The sequence below is a fragment of the Triturus cristatus genome, chromosome 12, assembly GCF_964204655.1.
Source record: "Triturus cristatus chromosome 12, aTriCri1.1, whole genome shotgun sequence".
Lineage (NCBI taxonomy): Eukaryota > Metazoa > Chordata > Amphibia > Caudata > Salamandridae > Triturus > Triturus cristatus.
Genome location: NC_140595.1, coordinates 64,011,460 through 64,031,783, shown reverse-complemented (window position 1 = coordinate 64,031,783; position 20,324 = coordinate 64,011,460). Strand labels below are relative to the sequence as shown.

Sequence of the window (20,324 nt, the reverse complement as noted above, 5' to 3'; positions counted from 1 at the left end):
CTCCCTGAAGCACAGTATGGTACATTCTTCATCTGGGGGAGCATCTAACCTCCCTGAAGTACAGTATGGTACATTCTTCATCTGGGGGAGTAGCTAACCTCCCTGGAGTACAGTATGGTACTTTCTTCATCTGGGGGAGTAGCTAACCTCCCTGAAGTACAGTAAGGTACATTCTTCATCTGGGGGAGTATCTAACCTCCCTGAAGTACATTGTGGTACATTCTTCATCTGGGGGAGCATCTAACCTCCCTGAAGTACAGTATGGTACATTCTTCATCTGGGGGAGTAGCTAACCTCCCTGAAGTACAGTATGGTACATTCTTCATCTGGGGGAGCATCTAACCTCCCTGAAGTACAGTATGGTACATTCTTCATCTGGGGGAGTATCTAACCTCCCTGAAGTACAGTAAGGTACATTCTTCATCTGGGGGAGTAGCTAACCTCCCTGAAGTACAGTATGGTACATTCTTCATCTTGGGGAGCATCTAACCTCCCTGAAGTACAGTATGGTACATTCTTCATCTGAGGGAGCATCTAACCTCCCTGAAGTACAGTATGGTACATTCTTCTTCTAGGGGAGCATCTAACCTCCCTGAAGTACAGTATGGTACATTCTTCATCTAGGGGAGCATCTAACCTCCCTGAAGTACAGTAAGGTACATTCTTCACCTAGGGGAGCATCTAACCTCCATGAAGTACAGTAAGGTACATTCTTCATCTGGGGGAGTACAGTAAGGTACATTCTTCATCTAGGGGAGCATCTAACCTCCCTGAAGTACAGTAAGGTACATTCTTCATCTAGGGGAGTATCTAACCTCCCTGAAGTACAGTATGGTACATTCTTCATCTAGGGGAGCATCTAACCTCCCTGAAGTACAGTATGGTACATTCTTCGTCTAGGGGAGGGTCTAACCTCCCTGAAGTACAGTATGGTACATTCTTCGTCTAGGAGAGCATCTAACCTCCCTGAAGTACAGTATGGTACATTCTTCATCTAGGGGAGCATCTAACCTCCCTGAAGTACAGTAAGGTACATTCTTCATCTAGGGGCGCATCTGACCTCCCTGAAGTACAGTAAGGTACATTCTTCATCTAGGGGAGTATCTAACCTCCCTGAAGTACAGTAAGGTACATTCTTCATCTGGGGGAGTATCTAACCTCCCTGAAGTACAGGGTGGTACATTCTTCATCTGGGGGAGTACCTAACCTCCCTGAAGTACAGGGTGGTACATTCTTCATCTGGGGGAGTACCTAACCTCCCTGAAGTACAGTGGGGTACATTCTTCATCTGGCGGAGCATTTAACCTCCCTGAAGTACAGTATGGTACATTCTTCATCTGGGGGAGCATCTAACCTCCCTGAAGTACAGTATGGTACATTCTTCATCTGGGGGAGTAGCTAACCTCCCTGAAGTATAGTAAGGTACATTCTTCATCTGGGGGAGTAGCTAACCTCCCTGAAGTACAGTATCGTACATTCTTCGTCTAGGGTAGCATCTAACCTCCCTGAAGTACAGTATGGTACATTCTTCATCTAGGGAAGCATCTAACCTCCCTGAAGTACAGTATGGTACATTCTTCATCTGGGGGAGCATCTAACCTCCCTGAAGTACAGTATGGTACATTCTTCATCTGGGGGAGTATCTAACCTCCCTGAAGTACAGTATGGTACATTCTTTATCTGGGGGAGTATCTAACCTCCCTGAAGTACAGTGTGGTACATTCTTAACTTTGGGGAGTATCTAACCTTCATGAAGGGCTGCTTGGTACATATTTCACTGGGGATTATGGGTTCTAACCTTCATGAAGGGCAGCACCTGACTGCTGTGTGCCCTCCTCTCAACTGCATTGAGTGGAAAAATCCCAGAGGAGAAACCGCCTCTCATTGGCTGTCGCATCGAATGGAGGCAGCGGCTTAGTGCTCGTGGGTGTGTGCCGCACCGGAGTACAGACGGCACCTCACATTGTATTGTAATTTCATTTATATAGTGCTTACTACGCTTGATAAGGCTTTGAAGCGCTTTACGCTGGGCAGCACACTCGTCTATAACCCAGATTTCGTGATTATTCCAGTGTTATTTGTTATGGTTTGTAATTGGCATTAGTCTTCACAAAAAGACCACTCATTGAGTAACTCCAGCTCCTACGTCGTGAATTATATTAATACGAGTTGGGTGCGATCCTTCGCGGCGGAGGAGTAATCAAACCCATGCAGATGGTTGGTGGGATTAGCAGAAGAGACAGAGGAGAGTAGGCATGTTCGGATTGCAGAGGTATGACTTTCAAAGAAGGAGAGGTTGTAGTCTTTAAAACGAGCTGTGAGCAATTTGCAGAAATACAAGAATAGTGATTGGAGCGAACATGCATGTGACAGAGTAAATTGTGCTGAGGTAGGAGGCATGCAGCGGAGGTAAGGAGAGGAGAGGGCCATTCGAAGGAGAAGAAGAGAGGCCACCTTCAGAAGCTTTGAGGAAAGGCCTGTGCTTCATGCAGGGTTTTAGGAATGCAGAGGAGGTTTTTTGAGATAGCATGCAATTTAAGGAAGCAAAACTGTAGGAAGAAACTGTATTATTTGAATGTGAGATAGTGACATATGAGGTACTTGTGATAGGCAAAGAGTATATCCACTGCTGGGCTACCTGTAGACCACGGCTCCAGCAAGATCAGCTGATCAGGTGTGGGATTTTAGCATTATAATTTAAACCTAACCCAAATATGAAGGTAAGGGCCTCTGTGTAGAGCCAGGTCTGGATAACAAAGTAACTGCAGCCCTGGGAGGGTAAATCTGCCCTTCGAGCCGTGTAGCGGCAGACAGAACCCCTCTTTTGAATTCAGCACCATATTCTCGAGTCCACCCTGTGGAGAGACCGCGTTGATTTTGCAATCATGCGGTGACCCTTGACGTTTAGTCCAAAACTATGTATGCAGCTCATGCACATTTGTTGCAATTTGTATTGTATTTGTTATTTTTAACCTTATACGGTTAAATGAAGCACTTCCCTCCCTCAAAAGAAGAGGTAAAAAATCAAAATGGAAAATGAGGAATTAACCAGTTTTATTTTTAAAACAAGGGATATTGCCTGCCATTGGATTTAGCATGGTTAAAATGTCACCGATGCGACGAAGAGATGTTAGGTGGTAGAAAAGACTTTCCGTCCTCAGCTTGCGATACATTTATGTATATAGAGCTTACCCCCAGAGTCCTCGGCTTCGAAGCATCGTCTCTGTAGGCACTTTTCAGTACCTTATTTCAGGTGTCTCAAAGGGCAGAGCAGCTCCGATGAAGTCTAGTGATCCTATTTGTTATTCTATCTGTGCCAGAAACATGTGATGTAGCGAAGGCCTACAGCAGATGATTCACTTTGCTATGAATTATTCCGTATACAACTCACCCCTTACTAGAGAAACCTCGCTGTGCTGCCTTTCCCATACATTATTCTGCATGCATTACAATCCTCGAAGGTGGAATAGTCGCGCCAATTGCACATTTGTTTACATTATTTAAAAGATGGTGACGGTTCCTTAAGATGTCTGTCCTATCAACTTTCGATGATACCTTCTCTGCCTACTGTCGTGACCATGAGTCATGGAGATTCAATTTCCAGGGAGGCAGACTTTTTGTGTGTTTTTTAACGTGGTTGTTGTAGAGTGCCGTGCTTGGCCTTTTCATAGGCTGTGGGTCCTATTGAGCGACTCTGGGAGGTGAAGGATAGGTTGTCCTATTGGCCAGTGCTCCTGTGGGTATCCATGGCAACCCTTGTCTCTATGTTCTTACCTCTTGTCTTCCTGTGCTGATGTGCCCTGGGGATGTTTTATCCCTTATACCCTTGGTTTCCTCACTTTGCATGCTTGCATCTCTCAAGGAGACAGTATATTCTCTCTCAGTGTGTGCTGCTTGTGCTCCTGACCACTTTCAAAAAGTTGTTGACCATCTCCATGAATGTCTTTATAAGGGGTTCTATCATGTTCATTTTTATTACACTTTGTGACTATGTTGAGTCAAGTACAGAAAACTGAGCCGTGTGTGTGTCCTGGTTCAGTGTATTCCCTGCCCTCCATGGATGTAGGAGTAGCCAAGACAGCTGCTAATCCTCATATGCTCTACGGTACCTCCTGCCGCTGCCATTACTATCCCCGGTATCAGGGATTTATGAAGGCAATACAGGAACAAAATTAAAGCAGTGCTGACAAAGAAATGGGCAAATGAACAAAAGGGGTAAAACTATTTTTTAAATGTGCCAATACTCCGGAAGTGACTGAAAGACTACTCATATTTAAAAAAAGTAAAATAAACAAACTAAGAAAAAATAAAATGCCAGTTAATGAGGAGATTAAATTCCCCATATTTTGTTTCCTAAAGATCCACTTATGTATTTCCAATTCTTGACTTTGTTATGTTCCACATTAGCCCCATAGCAGCAAACAAGAGACTGGGAAGAAGTAAAGCAGGACACCAAGGTCAACCCTGTGATGTCATCGGAGGTCAAAGGGTGTGTGATGTCACTTCTGCTGCTCATGTATTTCATGGTCTCACTCTCCTTACCATTTCTATGTATGCATCAAAGCCTTTTGCACTATTTAACATTGCTGTGCCCTCTCTCACGACTAGGCCTTGCTAATCGAGAACCCCCTTTACCACCTTCCTGTGTGTCATTTCCGTCTCTCCCAATAAGCCTTGAGACAAATGCTCAAGCTAGCCCCATTCTGCAGGAGGCAGCGACTAGAATGCGGCTTTGGGGACTTTCATGGCTCAGTCATGGTAGCCCACTCAGCTCTAGAACAAGCCCTCTAGTGTGCAGGCTATGTGGGCAAGTGGCAGAAAGGCCAGTCCTGCCCTGCCCTCTGTAACTGCAGACTTTGTCTGTGCTTCTCTTTGGCTACTTCCATCCCTATGCGAGCCGGAGGGGTTTACGCCATCTGGAGCACGGCACGGAGACCCCTATAATTTGTAAATGCATTCGTTATCGCACTAATGAGAGGGCTGTGTTCATCTGGTGCCTACGGTGGTCCATGCTGTCTGAGTTCCTCTTTTTCCACCCCCAATGTCTCTCTCTTTTCCCCTTGCTTTTTTCCTCTCTCTCTCTCTCTCTCTTATCCTCTATTTACCTATGTCTTTGTATATTTTGTCTCTTTTACTCTTGTTCGTTATATGGCTGACATCCTTGCTCCGCTTGACCCATCCTTCAGTTGCATTTGAAGACCGAGGCACTGGATTAAAGAGTGCCAGGTCCTCGTTAGCATTTCAGGCAACACAACCGCACTAAGACCACCAGTCTTCCTTTGTCATTCCAAGGTGATCCACCTTGCTGTACACTGCAAACATCTCATTGGCATTCATATCCTTGTGCTATCGAATGGTGGTTAACACAATGTAGGGCTGAGCTGCCAAAGGCGCAGGCAACACGTGTTTGCCATACATAACGAGGTGCAGCGGGACACGGCACGAGGGCCGCGTGCACCTAGAACGATGACATTTTTCAGGACACTCTTGCCTCCATTATATGCAGGATTTTCTGAAACTGGAGAAGATTAGACTCCTCGCAGCTGTATTTTCTACTGCCTGGCTCCTATGAGGTCAGAGGTCATCCAAGGTGTTGCTTCTTTGGGCAGGGCATAGTTCTTCAGCCATATGTGGACTTCTGGCTTATAGTGTTATGTGTTCCATTGGAGCATCTGGCCTGCATCACTGCAGGATGGCTTTGTGGTCCATGGGGACATCTTTCTTACATAGCATCTTGTCCATTAGGGCATGTGATTTATAGGGGCATCATTCCTACATATCATCTTGTATATGGGGGCATGTGATCTATAGGGGCATCATTCCTTCGACATATATGAGTATTTGGCCTACTTAATATCCGGAACATAGAGACAAGTTGTATTTATGGTTTTCTCCCATAGGGACATGGATTATATAGGGCCATCTAGAACACAGGGTGTGTAGTTTATACCAACTCGTGCCATTCTTATGTTTTTACTACAGGTGAGTCCCTGGGACAAAGGGCCCCTCACTGGGCTCTCTCTGACCGGACTATGTTGAAGGGGTTGGGTAACCATCTCTGCCAATTAAATGATTGTCCCTGCTAAAAGCCCGTTGCCTTGCTGTACAGAAATGTTCCACCACTGTGTGGGATTCATAGAACAAAAAAGTTCTCCACTAACTTCTGTCTGCCGGTGTCCACAAACAAACATTAAAGTTTATCAAAAGATTGCTGATGATGGTCAATTGGACAACAGCAATGGCATCAGGAAGTGGACGAGCTGGGCCAATAGCATCAAAGAGTAAAACAACTGGGCCACTAATAGAATCGGGGAGTGAAGGAACTGGGCCTATGGCATCACGGAGTGAAGGGGCTGGATCAATGGCATTGGAGGACGAAGAAGCTGGATCAAATGCATAGGAAGGCGAAGGGGCTAGTCTAATGTCATTAGAGGAACTAGAATAGACCTACATAAAACAAGCATTGGCAAAGCCATTACATCTGGTCTTGGTAAGTTGATGGAATGGATATTTCTTTTTGTGTCAGCATATGCCATTCCAATAAAAAGAAGAAAATAATAAAAACATGCTCTTTGAAAAACATGGTGGCCACATGCCTACAATAAAACATTTTAAACTGCGGAAAGAAGAATGCATGTGATTTTAATGAAGCTGTGTGAGTGCCTCCTAGCAGACAGTTAAGTTTATAATAGGTATTAATTCACATCACAGAATATTGTTATTTTTATTGCAAAGGCTCTGTTAACTTTGAATTATTGAAAATTAAAGACACGTTTTAAACACAGAAGAATGACAAAAAATAACTAGCATTTGCCATGCAATAGGTCTCGCCTTTGTGAGAGTTTGAGCTATTGGCATTGTAAATGACAATGCCTTTCATTTATGTGTTTTGAAAACCTGTAAGCGGTCCGTAAACACGCACTTTGTACTAATAGCTGGCAGTAAAAGAGGCGCAGTTACTGCCAGCCTTGCTTCTCGTAACCAACGACTATAAGTACGAAGTGTGTGTTTACGCACCGCTTGCAGGTTTTCAAAACACATAAATAAAAGGCATTGTCATTTACAATGCCAATAGCTCAAACTCTCGCAAAGGCGAGACCTATTGCATTGCAAATGCTTGTTGTTTTTGTGTGATTGCCACCTATTCTTTTTATTTTACTTTTTCAACTTTCCCATTTGTATCTGTAACGTGTAAGTTGGTAAATTTCCTCATGTATCGTACTTGGTTCTATTGTGAAGCTCTCTGACTTTTTTGGGTATAGTCCACGCTATATAAAAATGCATTAAAAAAATTAATAAATCTTTCTACATGTGTCCCTTTCCCAGAGCTCACACTAGCTCGGTCCCTTCACGCCAGCACTACCTCTGTCCCTTTTTCACTCCATCACTAGTTCTGTCCGTTCTTTGGTCCAGCACAAAAACACTGTTCCTTCACCCTGGCAATAGCCGCTTCCTTTCCTCTCTCAAGTACTGACTCTGTCCCTTCTTGCCTACACCAGCTGTGTCCCTTTTTCAATCCAGCACTTTATCTGTCCCTTCACAATTGCACTAGCTCTGTCCCTTTTCACTCCTGCACTAGCTCTGTCCCCCCTGCACTAGCTCTGCCCATGTTTGATTCCAGCACTAGCTCTCTCCATTTTTCAATCCAACACTAACTCTGTCCCTTTTTCACTCCAGCACCAGCTCTGTCCCTTCACACCTGCTCCAGCTCTGCCCATTCACTCCTACACTAGTTCTGTCTCTTCACACCTGCACCAGCTCTGCCCCTTCACACCTGCACTAGCTCTGCCCCTTCACACCTGCACTAGCTCTGCCCCTTCACACCTGCACTAGCTCTGCCCCTTCACACCTGCACCAGCTCTGCCCCTTCACACCTGCACCAGCTCTGCCCCTTCACACCTGCACCAGCTCTGCCCCTTCACACCTGCACCAGCTCTGCCCCTTCACACCTGCACCAGCTCTGCCCCTTCACACCTGCACCAGCTCTGCCCCTTCACACCTGCACTAGCTCTGCCCCTTCACACCTGCACTAGCTCTGCCCCTTCACACCTGCACTAGCTCTGCCCCTTCACACCTGCACCAGCTCTGCCCCTTCACACCTGCACTAGCTCTGTCCCTTCGCACCTGCACCAGCTCTGCCCCTTCACACCTGCTCCAGCTCTGCCCCTTCACACCTGCACTAGCTCTGCCCCTTCGCACCTGCACCAGCTCTGCCCCTTCACACCTGCTCCAGCTCTGCCCCTTCGCACCTGCTCCAGCTCTGCCCCTTCGCACCTGCTCCAGCTCTGCCCCTTCACACCTGCACTAGCTCTGCCCCTTCACACCTGCACTAGCTCTGCCCCTTCGCACCTGCTCCAGCTCTGCCCCTTCGCACCTGTACTAGCTCTGCCCCTTCGCACCTGCTCCAGCTCTGCCCCTTCACACCTGCACTAGCTCTGCCCCTTCACACCTGCACTAGCTCTGCCCCTTCGCACCTGCTCCAGCTCTGCCCCTTCACACCTGCACTAGCTCTGCCTCTTCGCACCTGCTCCAGCTCTGCCCCTTCACACCTGTACTAGCTCTGCCCCTTCACACCTGCACTAGCTCTGCCCCTTCGCACCTGCACCAGCTCTGCCCCTTCACACCTGCTCCAGCTCTGCCCCTTCACACCTGCACTAGCTCTGCCCCTTCGCACCTGCACTAGCTCTGCCCCTTCACACCTGCACCAGCTCTGCCCCTTCACACCTGCTCCAGCTCTGCCCCTTCACACCTGCACTAGCTCTGCCCCTTCACACCTGCACTAGCTCTGCCCCTTCACACCTGCTCCAGCTCTGCCCCTTCACACCTGCTCCAGCTCTGCCCCTTCACACCTGCACTAGCTCTGCCCCTTCACACCTGCACTAGCTCTGCCCCTTCGCACCTGCACTAGCTCTGCCCCTTCACACCTGCTCCAGCTCTGCCCCTTCACACCTGCTCCAGCTCTGCCCCTTCACACCTGCACTAGCTCTGCCCCTTCGCACCTGCTCCAGCTCTGCCCCTTCACACCTGCACCAGCTCTGCCCCTTCACACCTGCTCCAGCTCTGCCCCTTCACACCTGCACTAGCTCTGCCCCTTCGCACCTGCTCCAGCTCTGCCCCTTCACACCTGCTCCAGCTCTGCCCCTTCACACCTGCACTAGCTCTGCCCCTTCACACCTGCACCAGCTCTGCCCCTTCACACCTGCTCCAGCTCTGCCCCTTCACACCTGCACTAGCTCTGCCCCTTCACACCTGCACTAGCTCTGCCCCTTCACACCTGCTCCAGCTCTGCCCCTTCACACCTGCACTAGCTCTGCCCCTTCGCACCTGCTCCAGCTCTGCCCCTTCACACCTGCTCCAGCTCTGCCCCTTCACACCTGCACTAGCTCTGCCCCTTCACACCTGCACCAGCTCTGCCCCTTCACACCTGCTCCAGCTCTGCCCCTTCACACCTGCACTAGCTCTGCCCCTTCACACCTGCACTAGCTCTGCCCCTTCGCACCTGCTCCAGCTCTGCCCCTTCGCACCTGCTCCAGCTCTGCCCCTTCACACCTGCACCAGCTCTGCCCCTTCACACCTGCACTAGCTCTGCCCCTTCACACCTGCACCAGCTCTGCCCCTTCACACCTGCTCCAGCTCTGCCCCTTCACACCTGCACTAGCTCTGCCCCTTCACACCTGCACTAGCTCTGCCCCTTCGCACCTGCTCCAGCTCTGCCCCTTCACACCTGCTCCAGCTCTGCCCCTTCACACCTGCACTAGCTCTGCCCCTTCGCACCTGCTCCAGCTCTGCCCCTTCACACCTGCACTAGCTCTGCCCCTTCACACCTGCACTAGCTCTGCCCCTTCACACCTGCTCCAGCTCTGTCCCTTTTTTCACACCTGCACTAGCTCTGCCCCTTCACACCTGCACTAGCTCTGCCCCTTCACACCTGCACTAGCTCTGCCCCTTCACACCTGCACTAGCTCTGCCCCTTCGCACCTGCTCCAGCTCTGCCCCTTCACACCTGCACTAGCTCTGCCTCTTCGCACCTGCTCCAGCTCTGCCCCTTCACACCTGCACTAGCTCTGCCCCTTCACACCTGCACTAGCTCTGCCCCTTCACACCTGCTCCAGCTCTGTCCCTTTTTTCACACCTGCACTAGCTCTGCCCCTTCACACCTGCACTAGCTCTGCCCCTTCACACCTGCACTAGCTCTGCCCCTTCACACCTGCACTAGCTCTGCCCCTTCACACCTGCACTAGCTCTGCCCCTTCGCACCTGCTCCAGCTCTGCCCCTTCACACCTGCACTAGCTCTGCCCCTTCGCACCTGCTCCAGCTCTGCCCCTTCACACCTGCACTAGCTCTGCCCCTTCACACCTGCACTAGCTCTGCCCCTTCACACCTGCTCCAGCTCTGTCCCTTTTTTCACACCTGCACTAGCTCTGCCCCTTCACACCTGCACTAGCTCTGCCCCTTCACACCTGCACTAGCTCTGCCCCTTCGCACCTGCTCCAGCTCTGCCCCTTCACACCTGCACTAGCTCTGCCCCTTCGCACCTGCTCCAGCTCTGCCCCTTCACACCTGCACTAGCTCTGCCCCTTCGCACCTGCTCCAGCTCTGCCCCTTCACACCTGCACTAGCTCTGCCCCTTCGCACCTGCACCAGCTCTGCCCCTTCACACCTGCTCCAGCTCTGCCCCTTCACACCTGCACTAGCTCTGCCCCTTCACACCTGCACTAGCTCTGCCCCTTCACACCTGCACTAGCTCTGCCCCTTCACACCTGCTCCAGCTCTGTCCCTTTTTTCACACCTGCTCCAGCTCTGCCCCTTCACACCTGCACTAGCTCTGCCCCTTCGCACCTGCACCAGCTCTGCCCCTTCACACCTGCTCCAGCTCTGCCCCTTCACACCTGCACTAGCTCTGCCCCTTCACTCCTACACTAGCTCTGTCCCTTCACACCTGCACTCGCACCAGCTTTGCGCTTTCCCTCGCTCACTATCTCTGTCTCCCCTTCGCTCCACCATTAGCTCTGCCCCGTCTTCAATACTGTATTAGCTCCGCCCCTTCATCACTCTCGAACGTACTCTGTCCCTTTCACTCCAGCACTAGCACCGTTTCTCCATCCAGGAATACCTCTGCCCTTTCTTCACTCTAGCCCAAAGCTCTCCCCCTTCCCCATGCACTAGCTGAGTCCCTCCAGCGCTGAGTCCCTCCAGCGCTCTGTCCTTTCACTCCTGCAGTAGCTCTGTCCCTTTACCCCAGGGCTGCCTCTGTCTCCTCTTCACTCCTGCAGTCTTGTTGTCCCTTCATCCGTCACTGCCTCTTTACTCCAGTAATACTCCTGTCCCTTCGCTCGAACACTAGATCCGCGCTTCCTTCGCTGCCGCGCGCTGACCGTGGCCCGCTGTGATCTTCCGTCCTTGTCTCCTGTGGGTGTCTGCGGGGGTTCTCCTCACCCCACCTCTGTCCGTGGTTTGCACATCGCGTGCCCGGAGCAGACGCGCGCTCATGAGATGAGTTGGGACATTTGCTGTGTCTCAGAGGTTTGGACCGAGTCCATGGCATGTCCGCCTGCACGCGATCACTCGTGGACAAGGAGAGAGACAGACCCCTTGCTTCACCATCTTTCGTATGACTCAGACATCCTGGCCAGTGGTAGAGCTCACCTGGCGGGCGGCCACAACGGTGGGCGTTGCTCAAAAGGGTCAGAGGTCACTAGTGAATCCAACGCAGAGTGTCCTCAACATGTGTCAGGGCGCTTTGGTGTTAGGTCATCTGTAAAACGAAGGCCTTGTTAGCATGCCCCCTGACGCGTTCTAAATCCCACCTCGCTTCGGCTTTCCAAACTATGCAAAGAGTTTGTAGGCATTTTATAAATCAGAAAAAATACACAGGCCACGTTTAAGAAACTAGTTTTAGGGAGCTACCTTGTTCATAAAACCAAACATGTCGTGAAGCAGAGTCACAAAAAAATATATATAGAACTTTGCTCATGTAAGTTCCCACTCAAGTTTTGGGTTAAACTTCTGATTTGTGTGAAATCCACACCGCTTCCAAAAGCACACCTGGGAGGCTCTGGCAGTCACATGTTCCGACCGCCACCATACATACACCCCCTGCAGGTGTGTCCATGTCACTGAAGCCCCACAGGGGACCCTCTCATGCAGCGGTTTTTGATCCCGCCTCTTTATGACGGGTCTGTGACAGGGCCCGTCATGGCGGCTTTTCACCCGGGCCCCTCTTTAGTGCGCCCTTCACGGTGGCGGACAGGGCCGGACTGGCCATAGCGGGCACCGGGCGTTTCCCCGGTAGGCCACTAGGGTGGGGGCCGGTTTTAGGCCCCTGGGGGGACGTTTTTGTTACCGGGGGTCGGCAATCGCGCCCCCCGGTAAGAAAATCGGCGGATACCGGCCCTCTCAAACTGCTCGGCTGCACTCCCCCCTCACCCCAGAGGGGGGGCGGCTGAGCAGTTTGCCAGGGCCGGTTTCTGTTACCAGTCCGGCCCTGGTGGCGGACAATGCTCGGGGCGCTGTTAATCCGGGCACCGTTCACGCCCAGGATGTGGGAGGAAGAGGGAGCAATGCGACGTATAGACTCGTAACACCACACCCGGGGTCCGACTCGAGAAAATACAGAGAATTATATTTCCTTCCTGACTTACAGAAAAGTGGGGCTCTTTCAAGCGGAAAAAAATGAAAAAAAGTAAAACAAATAAAAAACATTTTTGGCGGATTACTCGAGGCTGACTCCTAAATACAAAGAGGTGGAGTGCATGTCTTCCTATTTATTGATTTAGGAGCACAATTAACACATTACAAAAATAAATAATGATTCCCCGAATGTGTAGCAAACACACTACAATCTAAAGTTACTAATGACACCAGACCCAGGGTAAACTGCCGTCTGAGCTGAACACGAGGGAGGCCGGTGGGGAGATTTGGTGGCTGTGCTGAGCGTGAGCAAGAAATAAAGACATCTTTATGTAGCATTTCACACTTATCTTAATGGCACTCATTTTATCGGCCTCAGAAGTATGACATGCTGAGATGGCTTTGTCAGGATTCACACCGCAGCACTGAAGATCCCCCCCCCATATGTCAGCTACAGTTGTACGGTACAGGTTGTAGCAAAATCTAAAACATCTGTGAGAGGAGCAGAGAAGGTGTGAAGTAATCTTTTACCTAACACAAATGAGTTAGACGGGAATAAAAATGATTAGAGTTTTCACAGCTGTGAAGATGTGCACGCGGGGACTGCCTTTACTGGCGGCGAAAAAAAAAGTCCCCAGAGTATCACACCGCCAGTATAGCATCCAATCCCCACGTGCACATCTTCTGTCTCCCCGCGTGCACGCTTTGGAATCCGTATCGATTCCAAAAGGCCCTCTTCATGGCGAGAGCAGCGCATGCGCTCTGCTAACGCCAGACGAGACCTTAATAATGGGAAAAAAACTGTGACAAAGTAAATAATGAATCCCTCAATCCCAGCACTAAAGTACACTTTTGAGGCGGATGTGCACTTGTAATCAGGAAAAAATGCCATTAATCAGCCGCGGTCCGTGCAGGTAAGAGCGGTGGGGCATTGGGGCCTTGTATGGGGGGGGATTTCAGCATACGACCATGAGGGAAAATTAATTATTTATTTAATTTTCCCTCGCAGTCGTATGTTTAAATCCTCCCCCCTCTACCCGGCCCCACGGCTCTTACCTGTACGGGCCGCGGCTGCCATTAATCGCAGTGCAAATGAGCCAGTGGCTAAAGTGGGCTGTCCAGTTGCCCTACGTTTTATTGTCCGGTGAGCGGAAACAAAATGTGAATGGAGTTAAACAAACCAATAGATGATGACTCCTCCCCCAAGCCCCTCATCAGTTGCGGCTTGCCCATATGGTTGTCCGGGCTCCGCCTTCCTTTTCTTCCTTAATTTTATTATACCAATAGTGGATATTAACCTATTATCACTACTGGCATAATGAATATAAAATGTCTACCTTCGCTGCGTGGGTTAGGTGGCAGCCTGAGCCGGGCCGTGAATCTGTCTGATGGCCGAGCGCAGACACACGGAGGCGCCGGCAGCAGCCATCAGACAGATAGTTCTGGGCTTGCAACGTCCCGGCCCTGCCCTCAGGGGTTGCCTCTCCTCAGTGGGCTGTCCATTAATGAGGCTGTCACCTCACTCTCTCCCTTCTCATCACTCTGTGGTATGGTGTGTGGATAGGAGCATCACTGACCCACACCACTCAGTAACAGAATGGGAGAGGGTGAGGTGAAAACCAAGAAGTCTGCACAGCCAATGGCTTATTCACTCTTCAGAGCTGTGGAAGGAGCTGTGCGCCTGCCCGATGGTCCATGCTCCTGCAGCTGAGGAACTGACGCAGAGCGATGTGACCTTTACCCTTCCATCTCTTGGGGAGAGGATGTGGTGTAACAACCAGAGCTTCTGACTTTGGAACTGGGGAACCGGGTTTGAGTCTCGGTGTTGGCTCAACATCCTGTTATTCTGGGTAAAACACGTAATCTCCCCGTGCCTACCAAAAATGAATGGGTCCTTGTGTAACGTAACTGGTGCTATGTAAAGCGCTCCGATACCTTCGGGTCAAATACGCCCTATATAAAACTGCAACAAAAATAAATCTCTTACCCACAATGCGCGTGGGCCCTGACTGGTCATACCGTGCAATGGGATTTTACCCGGTGGGCTAGTAGGGTGGGACCCGTTTTTGTTGCTGGGGCCCGGCCAGACACATTTCCTGTTGCAACACTTTGGTGATTTGCAACCAATGCATGACAAGTGGTTTTAAAGCGACAACACTCGCTTCAAAACTATTTGTTTATGTTTTCAGTTGGTCCCTGTCTGCTGCAGGTTCCTCACCAGCTGTGCTAACCTTCAGGGATGTAGGGAGAAGGGAGTCTTCTCTTGTCTCAGAGAGTCCAGTATATATATATATATATATATATATATATATATATATATATATATATATATATATATATATATATATATATATATATATATATATATATATATATATATATAATTTTCAAATCCACAAGAACCCACAAGGCAGGGTGCACTCACAGGTTGGCGTCTTTGAGATTCAGGAAGAGACCAGCACAGCAGGCGCCAGCAGTTACCTGGTACTAGGTAACTGCTGGCGCCTGCTGTGCTGGTCTCTTCCTGAATCTCAAAGACGCCAACCTGTGAGTGCACCCTGCCTTGTGGGTTCTTGTGGATTTGAAAATATATATATATATATATATATCTCGCTCCAAGGTTTTTCCTCTCTCCCGTCCGGGAAGAAGATAGCTGCACTCGCGGGTTAGGTTGGTAACCAGTTTTTTATGAAGCGCTAAATAAAAAACTGGTTACCAACCTAACCCGCGAGTGCAGCTATCTTCTTCCCGGACGGGAGAGAGGAAAAACCTTGGAGCGAGATATTAGACACGGGGCACCACCGTGTGAGCAGCACCCGCCAGCGAGTGATCCGTTTCCAAAGGTGCGTTGGAGCAGTCATATATATATATATATATATATATATATAAAGACTTTTCCAAATGTAAAACAGTTTATTTCTATAAAAATGTGACAGTTGCAACACACTTCATTATATTGAAGTATACAAAAGATGATGATATGATGATAGTATTGGTGAATCTAGAGGAACTCGGTTGTCTTTCGCCCCCTGTGTGTGGTTTATGGTTTTACTGTAGATGGACTAACTTTACAGTCTTTTGTTCTTATGCAGCACACACCCTGAACCAATGTTTTTAGAGGTGCTCTCATGTGAAGATGAAAAGAAATGGAGGCACTGAGAAAAAAAGTAATTGCCTAGGATCACACAATGCGGTCAAGTGGAAGGCGGGATTGGTGCAAGGTTTCCTGATTTCCCATTGTGCAGTTTGGCCCCTACATGGTTATTTCTTTCTCTTCTCCTTTTCATTTCAAAGCTTAATGCATTGTGTTAAATTCTTTGAGGCAGTAAATCAGCGCGTGGTGTCAAATACATCCCAGCTGTGCATGTTTCACAAGACTCGGTGCTGGTAGTGTTCGGAGAGGGTGATGTTTTAAGGCAGAAGCTAAAATGAAGAATATAGCTCCCACCCTCAGTCTGTGCATTGAGACCATTTGTTCCACGTAGAGAAAAGTCATTTTCATTGTCATCCATTCATCCAGCCACTCCTCACCCATCCAATTATTCAGTTTCATTACGCCATGTCTCCTATCTCTACTCATCCCTTCAATTATTGCACAAGGTTCCAGAAAGACAAATATATTGTAAACTGCTCAATATTTGCAATTTCTTTGGTGAAGAACCCGCCCCCCCCACCCCAACCCTCCTTGCAGTGGCCATGCTCACTCGCTATGTGGAAAGTGAGGGCATTTGCTAGGACTTCTTTTGGTTCCCAGTGTGTCCCCTTTGATCACCAATTCTCATTGCTTACCTTCTGGCCTGGCCAGACCCTTATGCCCGAGGAGGAGGAATGTCTATCTTACTCCTCCATACATACACTTACCAGAAGTGCTTAATTTGAGGTGGTGGTTGCAGGTGGGGCCTACCGGCACTCATTTCAGGGGATCAGCACTTATTTTTCCTCATCATACCTTAACCCAACAGCACAAGAGACCGAAAAACCCAAAACGGGGAAGGAAGGCGAAGGAGAAAGACAGAAAAACAGTGACAAAGAAAGCAGTAGTGAAAAAGAACCCGAAAGAGTGAAATAAATGGAGAGGGAGTGTACAGTGGTGGATAAAAGAGGATGTGGCGTAATGGCCAGAGCTGTAGACTTTGGAAAAGGGGAATCATGTTGGAGTCAAGGCTTCAGCTCAACATCCTGTGATGCTGAGCTAATCACTTACTCTCCCTGTGCCTAAAAAGCAATAAGGAATGTGTCCTTGTGTAATGCAACTGCTGCCAGTCCTGCCAAGTGCCACGCATGTTGCAGTAGGGTAACACAACTTAAGTTCCCGCATTACCGCATGAGCGGTAATTTGTCATGCAAACAAGACAAAGACACAGCTAAACGAGATATCTCGAATTCCCTGCCATGTGGTGGATGGCTCTACTCATTTGAATTAGCTATCAGACAGTGACACCTAGTGGCAGCCAGCTCCGTTGGTCAAAACAGCTGTAAGAGCTCTGCTGAGACATGGGCAAGCTTAGCTAGGCGCCTGAGAGCAGGCCCCTAACCCGGCCAGCCCTGAGAGTGTTTCAGAGCTATGTTGCAGCTGCTGGCAAGAGTATTGGGGCCAAGTACATTGAGCAGCTTAACACTCCCTGACTGTGGCACCTGTGTGGCAAAATAATTCCAATACATTGATGTTTGCAGGTCCAATTGAATTAAATGGAAAAAATGTACATATCTGAAATTCCTCTGCCTGCGGGTGGGAAATGCCATTGAATGAGAAACACGGTTTATATTTTTGCAGGGTTTATGTTTTGCAGACGAGGCAGTGGTTGCCGAGTGGCCCTCTCTTATGGGATTTACACTTTCTGCCAGTTCTGACTTTGCAGTCCGATTGATTACCTGTGTCAGTTGGCTACATTAAATGCAGGTTTAGAACGTCGCCACGGCATGAGATCACGGCCATATGTAGATAATTCCTATTTACCGATTCCTAATTACCGAATTTTACCGATTCGGTATTTATGAATCGGTAAATAGAATGTAGGTAAACATTCGGTATTTTTTACCGATTCGTTAATAATCGTTATTACCGATTCGGTATTTACCGAATCGGTAATAAGGAATACCTTCCCATCCATAGGTATGAATGGGAAGCCATTCACTATTACCGATTCGGTAAATACCGAATCGGTAATAGGGGGAGCATATTTAAGGGTGGCAGGGTGTCACATTGACACCCTGTTGCACCCCTGAATCGTGCATGTGTGCACATGTGGCGCACATACATGCCCTAAGGGCATGTATGTCTTGGCACTTTTAAAAAAGCACAAAATTGCTTTTGAAAAGGTATTCGGTATTTACCATCAACTTGTAGTTGGTGGTAAAAAACGGATCCTTAAACCAAAAATGCACTCACTTGAGTGCTCCCTACATAGGATTTAAGGATTCGGTATTTTACCGATTTCTTAAAATACCGAATCGGTAAATTACCGAATCCTTCAATCCAGCCTCCTACTTCTCAAAGGGCTAAATACCGGTCCGTAACGGAAAATTTACCGATTTTCGGCCGTTGCCGACCAGTATTAGCCCACCTACATATGGCCCCACATGCCTTATTAGTGTCCGTGAATATAAACGTGTTTGAAAACAGCCTTGTGAATTGCATTCATGTGCAGGAGCTGGTAAATCCCACACTACATTCAATACATTTTGGTGCCTCATGGGCATACCAACACAACTTAGCTGAGCTGCACTTATGTTCAGAGTGTGAACAGTGTGGTGCTAGGGATGTGCACTCGTTAAATGGACAAAAACGCTTGATTACACTCACCATCGAATTTCACTCAAAGTGCCACACATAAGGCAGTCAAATGTCACACAAAAACACTATGAAAACACAGAAATGTCACACTTAAGGAATCAGAAAACTTGGCAGCTATACATCCCTTGATTGTGCTCGCGAAAAAGTGTCACTCATAGTCGTTGAATGTCACTCATAATTACACCGAAATTATGAAAATGTCACGAATAATTAATCTGTAACCTTGGCAGCTACGTGGTGCTCATGTAAAGCGCTCCAATACCTTTGTATCGAGTTTGCGCCACATAAAAAAACTGCAAAAAATAAGAGGCATGAAGTGAAATCAAGACTATGCGGCCGTGGCACCCTGACATGCGATGGAGCTGGGCGTGGGCTTCTGAGCTGAACTTTGGGCTTCTGAGCTGAACTTTGGGCATCGGTACTTATTATTTTACAAATAAAGCACAGCCTACCAGAAAACGACCACACAACAGCTGGGAGAAGTGTGGCTCAATTATTAGAGCGGCAGACCCTGATGCAGAGGTCTAGCCCGGGACCAGGGTTCAATTCCCCGCCTCGGTGGGTCTTGGGCTCAAAAATTCCACGGACCTGATAATTCTCGCCTCGGTGCCTATTCCAATCATGGAGTCCCACTCTGCAACTCTGGGCAATAGCTTGCTTAATCTCCACAACGGCCCCCACAACGCTAAGGATGCCTGGCCTCCACCTTGGGGGTGCCCAGGAGTGGACGCCTCACAGGGAAAGCCAGGATGGGTTCCACAGCGGTATTCGTACAAGCGCCTTGAGACCCTTGCAGGTGAGTAGTGCGCTATACAAGTATCAATTTACATTTACAACAGCTGCACAAGGAGGCCCGACTGCTGTATCCCGCATCCATTTCTTCTCATTAGGCACTTTCTTCCATAAACAGAGAATTGCTCTCATGGCAGCCATTAGTGAGAAGCCATTTAAATGGAGGGCAAATACTGTACTGCACCTGGAAGTGCTTGCTTGCTATGATTAGCTGTTATTGTTTTGCAGTTTCTTGCCCATCATTCTTCTTAACTGCGAGCCAGCTGCCACCCTGCGGTAGTCTAATTAGAAGACATGGACTGTAAGGGCATATTAAACCAATGTGGTGTTTATCACAGCTGCAGCACATGCCCATGTGTTACTATGGTAATCGTACGTTCAAGGTCTGTGGCGTGTCCTCCCAACACTTTGTTCATGATTACACTTCAAACACATGCCCAGCTGCCATCTTGTTTCTGACTACGCTACAAACGTGGCTGTCGGCCATTTGTTTACACTGCCCTAGAGCCAGTACCGATCTGTCTACCTCTTTGTGTCATCACAACTTCAGCAGACATCAGAGCTTCACTTGTTCTTCATCACATCACGAGTACGTGTCCCACTGTCACATAGTTCTTTAGCACGCGTCATCTCACCACTTACCGTATTCTATAACACTCCTTCAACATGTCCTTCCTCTGTCCAATATAGGCTTATGTCTAATTGTCACCTTTTCGTGTGCCACATCATCGGCTCATGCCACCCTACCATAAACTTAACGTTGATGGACAGCAAGGTTTGGACTTCTTCTGTGACTTTAACCTATCAGATTTCCGTTTTGTCCCGGAAACAATCACGATGAAGTTCTAAAAGCGCCTGCTTGAGTACAAGGGCGTGATCCATAATACCAGTTGCATCTGGTTCACCTGCATCAACTCAATAAAGCAAGCCTTGCGGATACAGGTATTCATGTTATCAAGACTTTGTAGAGTCCATTGTTAAAAAAACAGAAGTACTGTGGAACTCTAGTACGGAAGGGCGTATGAAGACTGAAGACCCAGAGACGGGCACTGTTGACAAGTGTCTCACTTGTTTGCGTGCCTCAGGGATGAAGGGGCAATCCTTGCT

The 20,324-nt window shown here is 48.6% G+C and overlaps 1 protein-coding gene across 3 annotated transcripts in view; it reads left to right on the top strand.

The window, feature by feature from the left end:
- The window catches only part of LINGO3 (leucine rich repeat and Ig domain containing 3), a 148,401-nt gene that overhangs the window by 107,454 nt on the left and 20,623 nt on the right, over positions 1-20,324 (top strand). The gene's annotated exons all lie outside the window — the stretch shown is intronic.